The sequence below is a fragment of the Myotis yumanensis genome, unplaced genomic scaffold, assembly GCF_028538775.1.
Source record: "Myotis yumanensis isolate MYYU_CA2020_CCGP unplaced genomic scaffold, mMyoYum1.0.hap1 SCAF_5, whole genome shotgun sequence".
Lineage (NCBI taxonomy): Eukaryota > Metazoa > Chordata > Mammalia > Chiroptera > Vespertilionidae > Myotis > Myotis yumanensis.
Window position 1 is genome coordinate 52,417,422 of NW_027223756.1, and position 13,928 is coordinate 52,431,349.

At 39.4% G+C, this 13,928-nt stretch overlaps 1 protein-coding gene across 4 annotated transcripts in view; it reads right to left on the reverse strand.

Moving 5' to 3' along the window:
* The window catches only part of TTC29 (tetratricopeptide repeat domain 29), a 163,644-nt gene that overhangs the window by 18,155 nt on the left and 131,561 nt on the right, over positions 1–13,928 (reverse strand). The window lies entirely within an intron of this gene.

A 13,928-nucleotide genomic window follows, 5' to 3' on the forward strand; every position in this document is an offset into this window, starting at 1 on the left:
TTGTCCAGCCATTCTTGTTAATTCACGGGACACCATATCACAGATTTTTTTTATATATGCTGCATAAAGTGAAAATTACACTTAACCAGTGTAAGGTTGGTCATAAAAAATAGATAAAACAACACTCTTAAAAGCCAAGATATCACAAGGAAAGGCTATCAGTCATTCTTGTAGAGAAGGTGAGGACAATGAGAAATAAAAATCATACACAAAGACTCCTGAAATGCTACTTAGAACAGGCCTGGGCCAATACGACGTGTGCTTTGCAGCACCCAAGCAGCAAGCCAATTGCTCAGCCAACACTCATTTGATTAAGCATATTTCTTGTTTCACTTGTATAATAATGAAAGAGACAGAGATTCAGGCTACTCCACTCTCAGAATGACGCAAATTTTAACTTTTCCAGTAGTGGGTAGAGTTTTTGTTGAACACACACTGTGTCTCTCAACTGGTAACCTCTATTCATTTGTCATTCATTCAATAGATAGTCACTGAGCACCCAGCAAGTGAAAAACATTTGTGGGATAGATTCTAGGGTACAGATTGTAGCAGTGTTCAAGTTAGATGGGCTCAGGAGTACATGGTAGAGGGGGGAGTGGGGTGCTCTGTCTCCAATCATGGCATCTTTCTTTGGATTAGTGCCTGGACTTCAGAGGGGAAATGAGAGTTTTATGTATAATTTCTTAAAGCAATTAATTTAGAATAATCTAGTAAGGGGCACAGGGTTTCAAAACAAAACAAAACAAAACAAAACAAAACAAAACAAAACAAAACACATTAAGACATTAACCGAAGACATTTAAATGCTTGTCTCAGGAAAATATAAGACTGCTGGGTTTTCCATGGCAGGACTCAGATTCTTTGATAGCTTGGTTAGTTGGTAAAAAATTTGGAAAGTGGAGAATCTCTGTGTTAGAAACTATATCCTCAACATGTGCACATTATCCATCTGTACATATGTTTTGACTTTAGATAAGTAGAAGTCATTTTTGAAAACCCTTTTAACCACTGAGAAACACTGGCCAGGGCAGAAGTGATATATTTTTTTTATGCACATTGCTCCAAATAATTTAAAAGTTAAGTTTATATAAATACTTTAGTGTTTCCTTCCTGTCTTTATAAAAGAAGTTTTCAGCTACACAAATTATCTTAATTTTTAAAAATTCAGTGTATTAAAGAGCAAAGAGAGTATCATGTCCCCTTTCCCCATTTTAGTTCTGTAACTGCAGTGTGCATGGGCATAGAGGGGAGGAGAGAGAAAGAGCAGAGTTGGAAGGACGTTTTTCCTTACTACACAAATAATCTCCATTCCAATTTACCTTCTTTGGCTCCATTACACTGTGGTTGGGGGGGGAAAAGGTGCTATGTCTTAAAACCAGACATATTTTCTGTGGAAAGACCTATATACATTATGCTTTAATAATGGGAAGAGATTAAAAATGATAATGATGCATATTCAGATGATAAAAGTTACTGGAAAAAAACTATTTTTATGGCTAATCCCATGTGGATGAATTAAGGTAAAGAAAAATAATAAAAATAGGTTTTTCAGTGATAAGACTATCAAATTTATATGTAATGTATAAATATTTAATATATACATAATATAAATATATAGACATAATATAAACATATTTTAATATATTAAATATATATAATATCAATATAAAATACATAAAAATATATAGTCATCAATCTTGCTGTTTTTATCTGACTTGAAAAGCTGGGAATAAAAAAACTCAAATGGTCTACTTTACAGTTGTGGTGGGTTGCTCCAGCATCATACAGCATCTAATCACATATATTGGGAAAGTCAGGAAAATTATACATCAACTTGAATAGAGTCCCTTATATCTATACACCTACACTACCTGTTTAAACCCTTCCCCTAACACAGTCTCTGCCCTCATATCTCAGTTATATCTTACTTGGGCTGACCTGCTTTCTTATTTAAATATTGTCACATAGTTACACTTCCCAATTTGCTACCTGTTATCTTGCTCAACATTGAGTAGTATTTGTCATTAAGATGATATACAAACAATGCATTTGGAATGATATTAAAGAGGCCTCCAAAAGGCCACTTTTTCTAAACTATAAAGTATAAACTAAATGTAGTAAAGGGGTTTAAACTTCAGGATGTAAAATGAATAAACAGTCTGTTTGTATTGACACTAGAGAGGAAGAATTTTATTAAGTCATCTGTAAAATGATGAAAAAATAATAGGCCCCACTATAGACAGAATGTTTGAGCCCTCCCAAAATTCACATATTAAATCCTCACACCCAACATGATGGATGATATTTAGAGGTGAGGACTTTGGTGATTAGGTCATGAGGGTGGAGCCCTCATAGATGGGATTAGTGACCTTATGAAGAAGGCCCCAGATAGCTTTTCACCCCTTCCACCACAATAAGACACAGTGAAAGAACAGCTATCTAAGAGCCAACAGTGGGTGCTCACCACTGAATCTGCCAGCACCTTGATCTTAGACTTCTCAGCCTCTGTGAGAAATAGATTCCCGTTGTGTATAAGCTTCCCCATCTATGATATTTTGGTTACAGCAGCTCAATAGACTGCTCTAAGAATTATTTAATTACTAGAGGTCCGGTGCATGGAATTTGTGCACAGGTCAGGTCCCTAGACCTGGCCAGCAATCAGGGCCAATCTGTGAGCTGATCGGCAGGGTGATCAGGGCCCCCACTCACACCTGCCTTGGCTTGGCACCACCTGCTCACCTGCTCCAACATCCCACTGTGGTCCTGCTCTCATCAGGGCCCATTGGGGCCAGCAGTGCCTCCACTGCCGCCTGCTGCCAGCACCATGTTGCCGACGCCCATCATGTTCCACACTGCCCCCTGGTGGTCAGCTTACATCTAACTCCTGGTCAGTCGAACTCCCGCCCATGGGGACAATTTGCATATTAGCCTTTTATTATATAGGATTCCCTGCATGTCATATTCTTTACTTCAAAAGTTATGTTTTGATAAATGACACATTCACATGGTACTTCTTTTTTTTGAAGGTTGGATAGTGAAAAGTCTATTCAAAACCCCTGGTCCCCAGCTACTTACTTCTCCTCCCTAGAGGCAATCACCGTTTCTGTTTATTGGGTATCCTTTCAGAAACATTCCATGCATATGTAAGAGGATAAAGAATATATATTCACATAAAAGTGAACCTACACTGCCATGTCATTATCACCCAAAGTCCATAGATTTCATCAGGGTTCATCCTTGGTATTGCAATTCTATGGGTTTTGACACAAATATAATGACATGTACCCACCAGAATCATACAGAATAGTTTTGCTGCCCTCTGTGCTTTCCTTATTCATCCTTCCCACAGCCCTAATCCCCTGGAACCACTACTTTTTACTGTCTCCATAATTTTGCATTTTCCAGAATACCATGTAGTAGGAATAAGATAGTGTGTTAGCTTTTCAGATTGGTTTCTTTCACTTAGTAACATGCATTCAAGTTTCCTCCATGTTTTACCATGGCTTGATAGCTCATTTCTTTTTAGCACTGAGTAATATTTCATTTTCTGAATGTACCACACTTTATTAATCCATTCTCCTACTGATCAAAGTAAAGGTTAAATTATATTATGCTACATATATAAAACATCTTGGAATATAATTTTCTTTTCAGAAGAGATTTTAATGGAAATATAAAACGAAAAAAAGATAACGGAAAACACAATGTGAAATAAATTTCTCAGACAGGACTTTTTTTCCTGCAGAAGCATTAGCTAACTTCTCAGCCTGACATCATGAGAGAGGTCAGTCGTCAGGCCCTGATCCCTTTACTCTTCACCTACATTAGTCAAAGACCTTTTGTCCTAGCAGGAAAGGCAGGCAAGTCTCGAAATCTCATGTGGAAATTGTTCTCAGGAGCAGGGCTTTTTAAAGAAAGAAAATACAAGAAACCTTGAAAAGCGTAACAGGCCTTAGGAGGGTGGGAGAATGTGACATAGTTAATTCCACCAAGACAATCAGATTTCATCTGAATATGTGTTTGCAATGCTCTAACTTGGAAATGTCTATGACCTCACCTACGGATCACGGAAAATAGCGCCTGGCCATGCTCTGCCCAAGGTACAGTCACTGTTTTCAAGCTCAAAACGGATATTGATTTCCATTTCAAACTCTGATGCCAAAATTAGCAGTGTCAGGTTGCATTAGAGGTAGATGGCTTACAGAGTTCAAAAGGGAACAAGCTGCACAGCCAGACTGCTTTTTCCGGGTTATTTTTTCTTCTCATGTCTTCGGACAACAAAGCACTGCATTCGAGACACCCTTCAGTTTTATGGAGCCCAAAGAAATATTCAGTCCAATTCCTCAGTGCATCGGTTTCCATCAAGTGCCAGTTTGGGGGTGAAAACATCTAGTTTGAGGATTATTATAGATTTCTTTGATTTTCTTCTGCTGGGCATTTTGCTTATTTAACTTCTGAAAACCCAAACTTTGTATAGCAGTTCGAATTGACAGAGCAGTTAATCTACACTGCCCCATGAAGGGTGTGGGCAGCACCATCGCTGAATTATGGCATCAGCAGCAAGTGGTTCCTTTTGCATCTGGGATTGGCTGAATGGAAATAACTACAGACTGGGCTGGGGAGAGCTCCCCTCACAGGAAGCAGCTAATCAAAGGAACAGGTAGAACCCTGTAACAGGAACTCTTGGAGTAAATGCCCTCACACCTGTAATGAAGAAGGTTTTTGTGAGATGTCTCCCATGCAGAGATGTGTGTGTGTGTGTGTGTGTGTGTGTGTGAGAGAGAGAGAGAGAGAGAGAGAGAGAGAGAGAGAAAGGCAGAGGAGAGAAATGAAGAATGAATAGGTATACAGTGACAGAGAGAGAACTTAGAGGTTCCTCAAATATAGATTTTCCAGGTCAAAGAGATTTATCTAGTAAATGCCTGCAAGTTTCCCACAGTCTTCTCATGTACATTCTAGCTCCCCAAAGGGCTCAGCACAGGGGTTGGCTCTCCCCAAGCACAGCGTGGAGATGCAGTAAGGACCTCTGCTCAGCAGGATGGTGGCAGCCTGTGTCCCCCACAGGTGGCACGCGAGCCTTTCTCATCACTGCCACGGCCTCTTGTCATCTGCTTACTTGTCTGTATAGGAGCTCTTTGCTGGCAGGGATTGCGTTTTTTCATTTTATATTTCTAGGGCCTAGGAAATATCTGGCTTATAATTCATACTCAAGTAAAGGTTACCCCTGCAGGGAGGTGTGAGTATGTATTAGAGGTGGAGACAGAGAGTGGTCCCCCAACCCTTTCATATTTCAGGAGTGAAAATCTGAAAAATGAATAGGAAAGTGGAAAGGGATTCCTTGTCATTCTTCATCAAAAGCCCACTTACCCAGATTCAGAAAGCAAATGCTTATTGAACATCAATACCCAGAGGCCTGGTGTGGGTGCTGGACTACCCCCGATTTTGATCAAGCACTTGCCATGTCCACAGTGGGGATATCAGACAAAGGGTCTGAGAAGACAGTGGCAGAAGTTGGTGGGCGGATGGGGAAGGCAGGAGTGGGGCGAGAGCCTGGAGGAAAAAGGGCAGAGGGCACTCTGAGTCAAGTGAGAGAAAGTAGAAGAAATGTGTTGGCAAGAACCAAAGGCTCCTGGAATCAGACGAGGAACAGGAAATGGTGGCAGGTGGGGAGAGCACCCCTGGTCATGGAGCTGGGACTGGCACGAGATGTTGGGTGTGGAGGGCGACACTTCAGCATGGTTAGTCACAGTGGTGTTCTTTGTTTGCTGTAGCAAAGGTCGGCTGGGCAACAGATAGAGAGGAAACGAAGAATTCCTCTTCCTGTTTTAAACAGAGCTTCGCTAATGTCTGAACTCTAGACTACAGCTTAGCTATTAACTACAGTCATGCTCAATGCTTCACAGGTGGAAGGCTACCTAAACTACCGCTGACAGAGCAATCCTTGTATCTTTAGAAACCCCAGGCCTTCTGATACAAAACAAAGTGCTCTTCTGCCCACTCTACCTGGACTCACACTGTACTGATGCTTTCAATAATTGATGGAACAGCGTGGTCAAGTGTCGGGAGTGTGGAGTACATAAAGACTGCTCGATGTTCCGAAATATACCGTGTCAGGTTGAGCATTCAAATGTTACTCTAAAGATGGTTTGGGAAAATATTTTCTTCTTTTGCCTGTCATGCTGGCCTCTAGGGCTCACACGAAAGCAAAGGGCACTGTTACCTCCCAATCTATTTCCCTTTTTGTCCAAAGAATATCACCACAGGAAAACCTATCCGCAAAGAGATACTTCTCTTTCTACATGGCAGGTGGGAAGCGCAGCTACGTTACTCTGCCCAAACTCCCAGCTCGGCGACTGCCGTGAGAGAAAGAAGCTCAGTCTCCTAGAGCGTGGTGCTCATGTGCGCGCTAGCCTTCAGCTTGTAGCTCCTCTGTACCAGCCCTGGGGGAGGATAGATTTTATAAATAAAATATTTGTGAACAGCAGTAGTCACAGCATTATTACAAACTTAAAAAATGATATCAAAGGGCATGGTTAAATGAAGTGAGCAACAAGTCAGTGCTTGCTTCTTGGCACCATCCGGGGCTACAACGCGGCACAGGACTCGCTAGGAGGCTCCAACAAGGATGCAGACTCAGAGGAGAAATTAGAGATGGTACAATGTCCCAAATTCCAAATGCACTTTGCCGATGTTCCAACTGGTTTAGCGTTAGGGTGTTAGGTTTTCTTATTTGTGAAGTAATTGCTCAGTTTGATGCTGAATCTAACTTCAAGAAATTAAAGTAGTCATGGTTTTCCGTTTTGTTTGATCCTGTTGCAAATATGCAGCACAGTGGACTAACGGTTTAAAGTGTTTCCCAGGTAATTCTAGTTTAAACTACAGCAGTACTTTTAGGGAATTTTGATGTGTTGGTGGAGGAGGGGAGTGGGTTCTCCCCCCGGCCCTCCCTGAGGTGAAAGAGAGTGTGTTTAGAGAAATGCTGGGGGGAAGAGTCTCTCACTGCCCAATTCGGTAGATGGGTCTGGTTTCTGCTCCCTTCCAGACGTGGTGAAGGTATAAATTGAAGGTTCTGCATCAACAGCTCCAAATGGAGCTCAAAGAATGACCCAGAACCAAGTCTAGCCTATTCTAGAAGCATGTTTATCTCTGAAAGCTTCAATTCAAAAAGACTTTTTGGCCAAAGAACATAGATGCATAACCCATAGACACAGACAAGTGTGTGGTGATGGCCAGAGGGAAGGGGAGTGGGAGCTGGGTGGAGGTGGGGGAAATGGGGATATTTGTAATAGTGTCAACAATAAAGGTAAGTAAAAAGAGACTTTTGGTCTTGTTAAAACGAATGCATATCTCCTGCCCCAACATGTTCTAGTTTATTGAAATTCAACTTTGTTTCAACAGAATTAGGCTCTATGATTTTCTTCAGCAAAGTCTTTAGTCATCTTCAGATGTATACGTACTTTATCATGTTCATGCTTTTGAGATCTTATTAAGGAGATATTACATCTATGAAATTTAAATGATACATACTATAGGTAGCATTAGCAAAACAGAATAAAACTAAGTATCTGGATTTTGGCCAAAAGGTATTATGGTTAGACTAACAAAATTTTAACTGTTGAGGGAGATGTCCATGAGAATACAGGGGTAGATCTCTAACAGGATTAAGAAAAGTTGCCTCTATATGGACAAGTTAATTTTCAATATAAACTAACCATTTTCTGTACCATTTAATCACAAATACATTCTTAGATGGTTAGCAGCTGCATGGTGCCTTTATCTCTTTTTATAATCTAGGAAATAAACCCCAATTACACAAATTGGAGTAGGTCAATTAAAGAACACAAGGGCATAAAGATTATGAAAAGGATTCTCTTGTGTCACAAATTATTCATGAAAAACAATTCTTCCTCTGCTATTCTTTAGTAATTGGTAATCTTTCTAGAACAAATATATTCAGGTAAGCTTCCCATGCACACTTCGTACAATGCATGCATAATCGATGTTGAAATAAGAGCTGGATGTTGGTGAATGATATTTTTTGATCCAGGGGGTCAAAGCTGCTGTGTATTCCTCTGGGTAAGATGTAGAAGTTGCAGGAGATTTTAGTTGAGTATTATCCCTTAACAGATTTTTTTTTTTTCAATAGAATTGTCTCTATGCTCCCTTTTCCTAACTCTTTCTTTAGTGGTGTGGTATACATAATTTAAATAACCAGGGAATGTCTCTGGGCTCAAAACCACCTGCTGGCTTATATTAGTGAATTAATGGTGATTTATCTGAGTTACTAATTTCAGTGGAGCTGATTGCCTTTAGGAACTTGGGAAACATTGTAAGAATTCTGATTAAAATTATGCGTTTGTGACAATCTGCTTAAAAGGCTTTTAAAAATGTTGCATATTAGCAGGTTAAAAAAAAACAAAACTGCCAAATCAATGACCGTGTGTTGTTTTGTGGCTCAGACTATGTCACATGACAGCTTGCTTTCCTTTGCGGTTTAATTTTTATCACTGCCGGCTTTTCCTCATTTTGTCTCTTACATTAGGGTTTATTTGCCTTCAACTACTTGAAAAATAGAACTGATCTGGAATCCAGAGAGCTTAATCATTTTCACAAAAACTAATACAGTAGATTCATTTTAGCCAAACTATGTGTCAGGCAGACCTGATTCCCGGGGCCTGAATGTATGAATTTAATGGTGATATAACATCTGTGGTAGAAATATAATAGAAAGCTCTCAGCAGTATATCTATAGAATCGGTGCAATTTCTTTTTCTCTCTGCTGGTTTCAATGCCTCTTAAGGCAACATAGTTTGTAGACAACAAAAGCTGGCCATCTCTCTTTATTGTAATCTCACTGTTATTACATTCAACCAAGAATCACCCCCTTAGATAAAGTCTATAGTAGCCAATTATTACATACACAATTGGGGTTCACTGAGACATTAATTCTATTAACTGTGTTCAGTTTTTATTTCAGGAAAGTGTGCAGGAGTGAGCACATGATTACTGCTTTTGAGACTTTAGGATTCAGGAATAGATTATCTAACTTAGTCAACCCCTGCAATTCCCCTTCCCTCCCACAAAAAAAAGTAATGCAAGTAATGATACAATGCATACTGTGCTTAATGTATCTATATTTTCAGTTTCCACTTAGTAATGCATGCATATATTTTAAGAAAGAAGGTGCTTTCCACACATGCACATTATTAAAAACTTTAACTATTGAAAAATAGTCATAAAAGAATTCAGGGCTACAAATAAAAGGTGAGAATTGAGTTCTCAGTGACCACAGACCATAAGCTGTCTGGTTTATGAAACACTAAGTATAATGTCCTATTTGTTCTTATTTCTGATACACTTGTAGGACATGTACACCTTTCTATCTTTTTAAAATATAAACAATACTAGAGGCCTGGTGCACAAAATTCATGCACTTGGGAGGGGGGTGGTCTCTCAGCCTGGCCTGCGCCCTCTCGCAGTCTGGGAGCCCTCAGGGGACATCCTTAGCACTGCCGTGGAGGTGGGAGAGTCTCCAGTCACTGCTGCTGTGCTCACCAGCCGTGAGCCCGTCTTCTGGCTGAGCAGCACTCCCCCTGTGGGAGCTCACTGACCACCAGGGGGCAGTTCCTGTGTTGAGCGTCTGCCCCCTGGGGTCAGTGTGTGTCATAGCGACTGGTCATTCTGCCGTTTGGTCAATTTGCATATTAGCCTTTTATTATATAGGATAAGCCCACATTCTACATCAGCTATCAAAGCTGACAACCAAACAGAGCTTTGATATTGAAATTCTGAGCTGTAAATGTGTAGCTGAAGCATATTTCTGGATTTGGGGCTCACAGTCAGTTCCCCAGGGATAACGCTGAATGACATTAATTCTCTGTTGCTTGTGCTCTGCTTCTGATATTCCCCTCCCCATCACAACTATTTAAGTAAATGGGAATCTCTTCTTAATCTCTTTATCAACTTCTGGTTGAAGAGTCATATTCTTGGGGATATGATGAAAATTGTTTCTGATCACCTCCATATATGCTCAGTTCTATTGCTGACTTTTGGTAAATGTAAGGCATTGTTGTTGATGGCAATCCCAAATGTGTTAAATGCTTTAACCCCAGTGTGGTGTCGGATATGGTAGAACATACCATCTCCAAGGTAAGGTTAATGTAAGTATTGTTAGATAGTAAAGGGTTTATTAAAGGTGATGAGCAATTGAATTTAGGCTAGGACTGTTAATGAAGGGGTGGGGAAACTTTTTTCTGCCAAAGGCCATTTGAATATTTATAACATCATTTGTGGGCCATGCAAAATTATCAACTTAAAGATTAGCCTGCTATATTTGGTCAAACATTTAATTAACTCACCCCTAATGCCTTGGCAGGGCCAGTCCAAATGATTTCATGGGCCTTAGATGGTTCTGGGGTTGGACGTTCCCCACTTTTGTCTTAAGGCAATACAACGAGTAGGTGTACTTATCTCAACACTTTCAGATAGATTTAGTTAAATGACACATGTTTGAAAAAGGTAAAATTGTTCAATGGTTAACTGGTTGACGGCAGAGAGAACAGCAGGATGTCAGAAACAGGAGCAAGATCAGTCTTTATCTTAGTCACCATCAGTGAGATCTGAAAGTGAAAGTCATAGACCACGACCTCCAAACTTGCTGCACTTATAGACTTGACCAAAAAGCCTCTATTTTTTCAACCTGCACCTTATTTATTTTTCAGAGATGGCACATTCATATTTAAAGGCTGACTCCAAGCAAGTTCTAAACTTTGTTCTAGAGAAAAGATCACACTATGCAACATAACGATATTTGCAGAGTGCAAAGTGCAGGATATAATCCAAAAGCATCTTAATCACACCATTTTTTAAAAAAAGTTTAACATCTGGAGTGGAAGTTCTTGATGATTTCTAACACTCAGAACTAGTTTGGCATTAAGTATTCAATCATCTTGTGATCGGTTCCATTTCAAGAGGGGTAGAGGGGAGAAAATAGACTCCAAATCATAGCTACTGTCTTGTGCAGGGTTCTTATTAAAAACAGCATATTCCTGTAGCCCAGAGGCTGACAGCTTCTTCCAAAGCAGAAGCTCTGCTCTAAGCTAACCTCAAGGGGCTACTCGAGAGAGATGCAGCCTTCACCCCTCTCTGAGGGGGTGGGGGGAGGGAGCTGATAATATCATATTCAATCACAACTCCAAGCCTCAGTCGTCCCAATAAGTAATATTCCTTAAGGCATTACTGACACACAGTTCCCTGGTTAATTGGTTTATAAGTATTTCAATAAGAATAATTAATTTTAAAAAGGAAAAATACTTGAACATAGAATCCATTTAGGAGAGTACATATACCTAGGTTCAGTTAGGTAAGAGGTTTTTCTTTTTTAAAAATAAATCATGTTCAAGCATAAATATAATTTGCTTCTATTACATCACCAGTGCTTGACATTTTATCTACAGATGATCAAAATAGAGTAAAGGGATCCCCTCCAGACTGGGGTCCTTAACGATGTTAGCAAAGCAATCCTTGGAGATGTGAGGCTAAGGGACAGGAATGTGCTGGACAAAGTCAGTTCAAAAAGGACGGTCATGGCCTGAGGTGCCACTAACGTGAGGGGCTTTCCTATTCTCTGATAAAAGTGACAGCAACTAGAAGAGGGGTGTTTCCTTCTTTTTATCTCCCCGGGAAGAACATCAGTTTCCAATCTACTGATTAGACTATTTTGCTTTTTGTGCACAGGCTTGTTGGCTTTCAGTCTGGACATAAGCAATATTTATGTATTTTTATGTGTTACCAAAAAAACCCCTTCATATACTACTTTATTATTTTGTAGAAAAATGCAATGAAAAGTTTAAAAGAATTTTAGGGCTTATTTAAAAACAGCTAGCCTTATCTATCTTAGAGGCATGTACATACACTAGATACATTTAAAAGGGTAATTGTCTGTTAATTTAAACTTAGAACATTACATCCTTAATATAAGAAAAAGAGAGAAGTGTATGTATTAAGGCTAATTCACTTGTAAGACATAATTTTAATGGAAAGCAATTATTGATAAAATCAAGTTATAACTTAAAGGCCTAGTTTTTTTTTTTTTAAAGACACAAAAAAATCACAAGTTAACATTTAAATGAAATACATTTAATTTTCCAGGTGTTAACTTTTAAAACAAAGAATGGACTAAATTTGGAACTGAAGCTCTAATTTTCATCTTATCTATGAAAATGAAAGCATTTAATATCATTTCTTCCCGAAAGTATCTCTGTGTATAAGTACTAGTAGATGGTCCTTCGGGGATACCAAGGTATTCCTTGTCCCTACGTCAACACTAACACAGTTGATTTGCTTTGTAACATAGCCCCACACCAGGTGGATCGATTAGGTAGACAGACTTCAAAAGACAGGCAGGCCTTGGCATTTGCCCAGGTTTACCATTTTTAAGTGATGATAATAGTCCATGGTTGGGGGAAAAAAAGAATCTTGGTCTAGGAGTGCAAATTCAAAGGCTGTACATCAACTGTCAATACACTGGCTGTGTGTTTTTAAAGCTCCGACTCGCTGGAGGGGAATGTTACTCAGCATATATGGCCTCTGCCTGAGCATCTATGCCCTCCGATGGCTGCATTTCCTGGGTTTTCAGAAATGGAATAAATCCGGGGAGTGGAGAGTCAAAAAATCATTCACTCCGAATCACAGGGCCTTAGTTCAGCAGCGCTCAGCTAAATGTTAAAAAGAAAGCAATCTGATTAAGCCAGTCAATTCTCATGTCTGAATGCCCACAACCTTCTGACAGATATTTGCATTTAAAAATGAGTGTTTGTTTACTTAAAGAAATACCTCATTACTGAATCTCAGACAGAAGTAGGATGCATGTCAGGAAACAACTCTGACAAGTGAGGAGAGATGATTTTGATCAGGAGATCATTTTTTATTTATTTATTTATTTTTTTAATTTTTTTTTAATTTTTCGCTTAAAGTATTACAAAGGGTATTACATAAGTGTCCTTTTTTCCCCCCCGCCCTTGACAAACCCCTACCCTCCCTTACCCCCCCAGTGTCTTATGTCCATTAGTTATGCTTATATGCATGCATACAAGTCCTTCGGTTGATCTCTTACTCCCCTCCCTCCTGCCCCCCAACTCTCTCTGGCCTTCCCACTGCAGTTTGACAATCAGTTTGAGGCAGCTCTGCCTCTGTATCTATTATTGTTCAAAAGTTTGTAATGGTCTTTATTATCCATGAATGAGTGAGTTGATCAGGAGATCATTGTGTGCAAGCCCGGTCTGTGGGTTGGCATCTACCACAGAACAAATTGCTCCTTTTATTGGTTACCATTTCAGAGCTGCTTCTCTCTCTCTACTTCTACACCAGGTGGTATTCTCAGAGATGAAGTTTACAACTCTTCTCCACATTCCTACGGCGTTGGTGGTGGTTGAGGAGGCCTCACTATTTGAATGGGATTGGTAGGGCTAAATATTTCTAAATGAATATTTTAATAATATATTTGTTGCCCATGGACTACCTGTCTGATAAAAACATTAAACGAGAAAACTGAATTAGTATCTTTTAAAAGTGGGTTTGTAATAAAGCCATTAGTCTCATAATTGCTAAATTTCATTGCAGTGATTTTCAAAACTGGGTTAAATGACATTATGTGTAAGTATACTTCAGCATTAGGTTTCATTAGACCTTAGCACAGGATGAAATCAAAAGGTTTAATAAATTGTTAAATACCTTTTTCTCAATTTATAACCCAAATAGGAGATATGGGTTAGAAGGGATTGTTAAAAGGCCCGTGAATTGAGAAGAAGCCTTGGTGGGTAAAATCAGCATTGTTAGAACTATACATTTAGAAGTCATTCAGTTCTTAAATGCATCGTATAAAGTTAAAGAAGGTCATTGGCAAATTCCTTTAGAATCATTCACTCAAT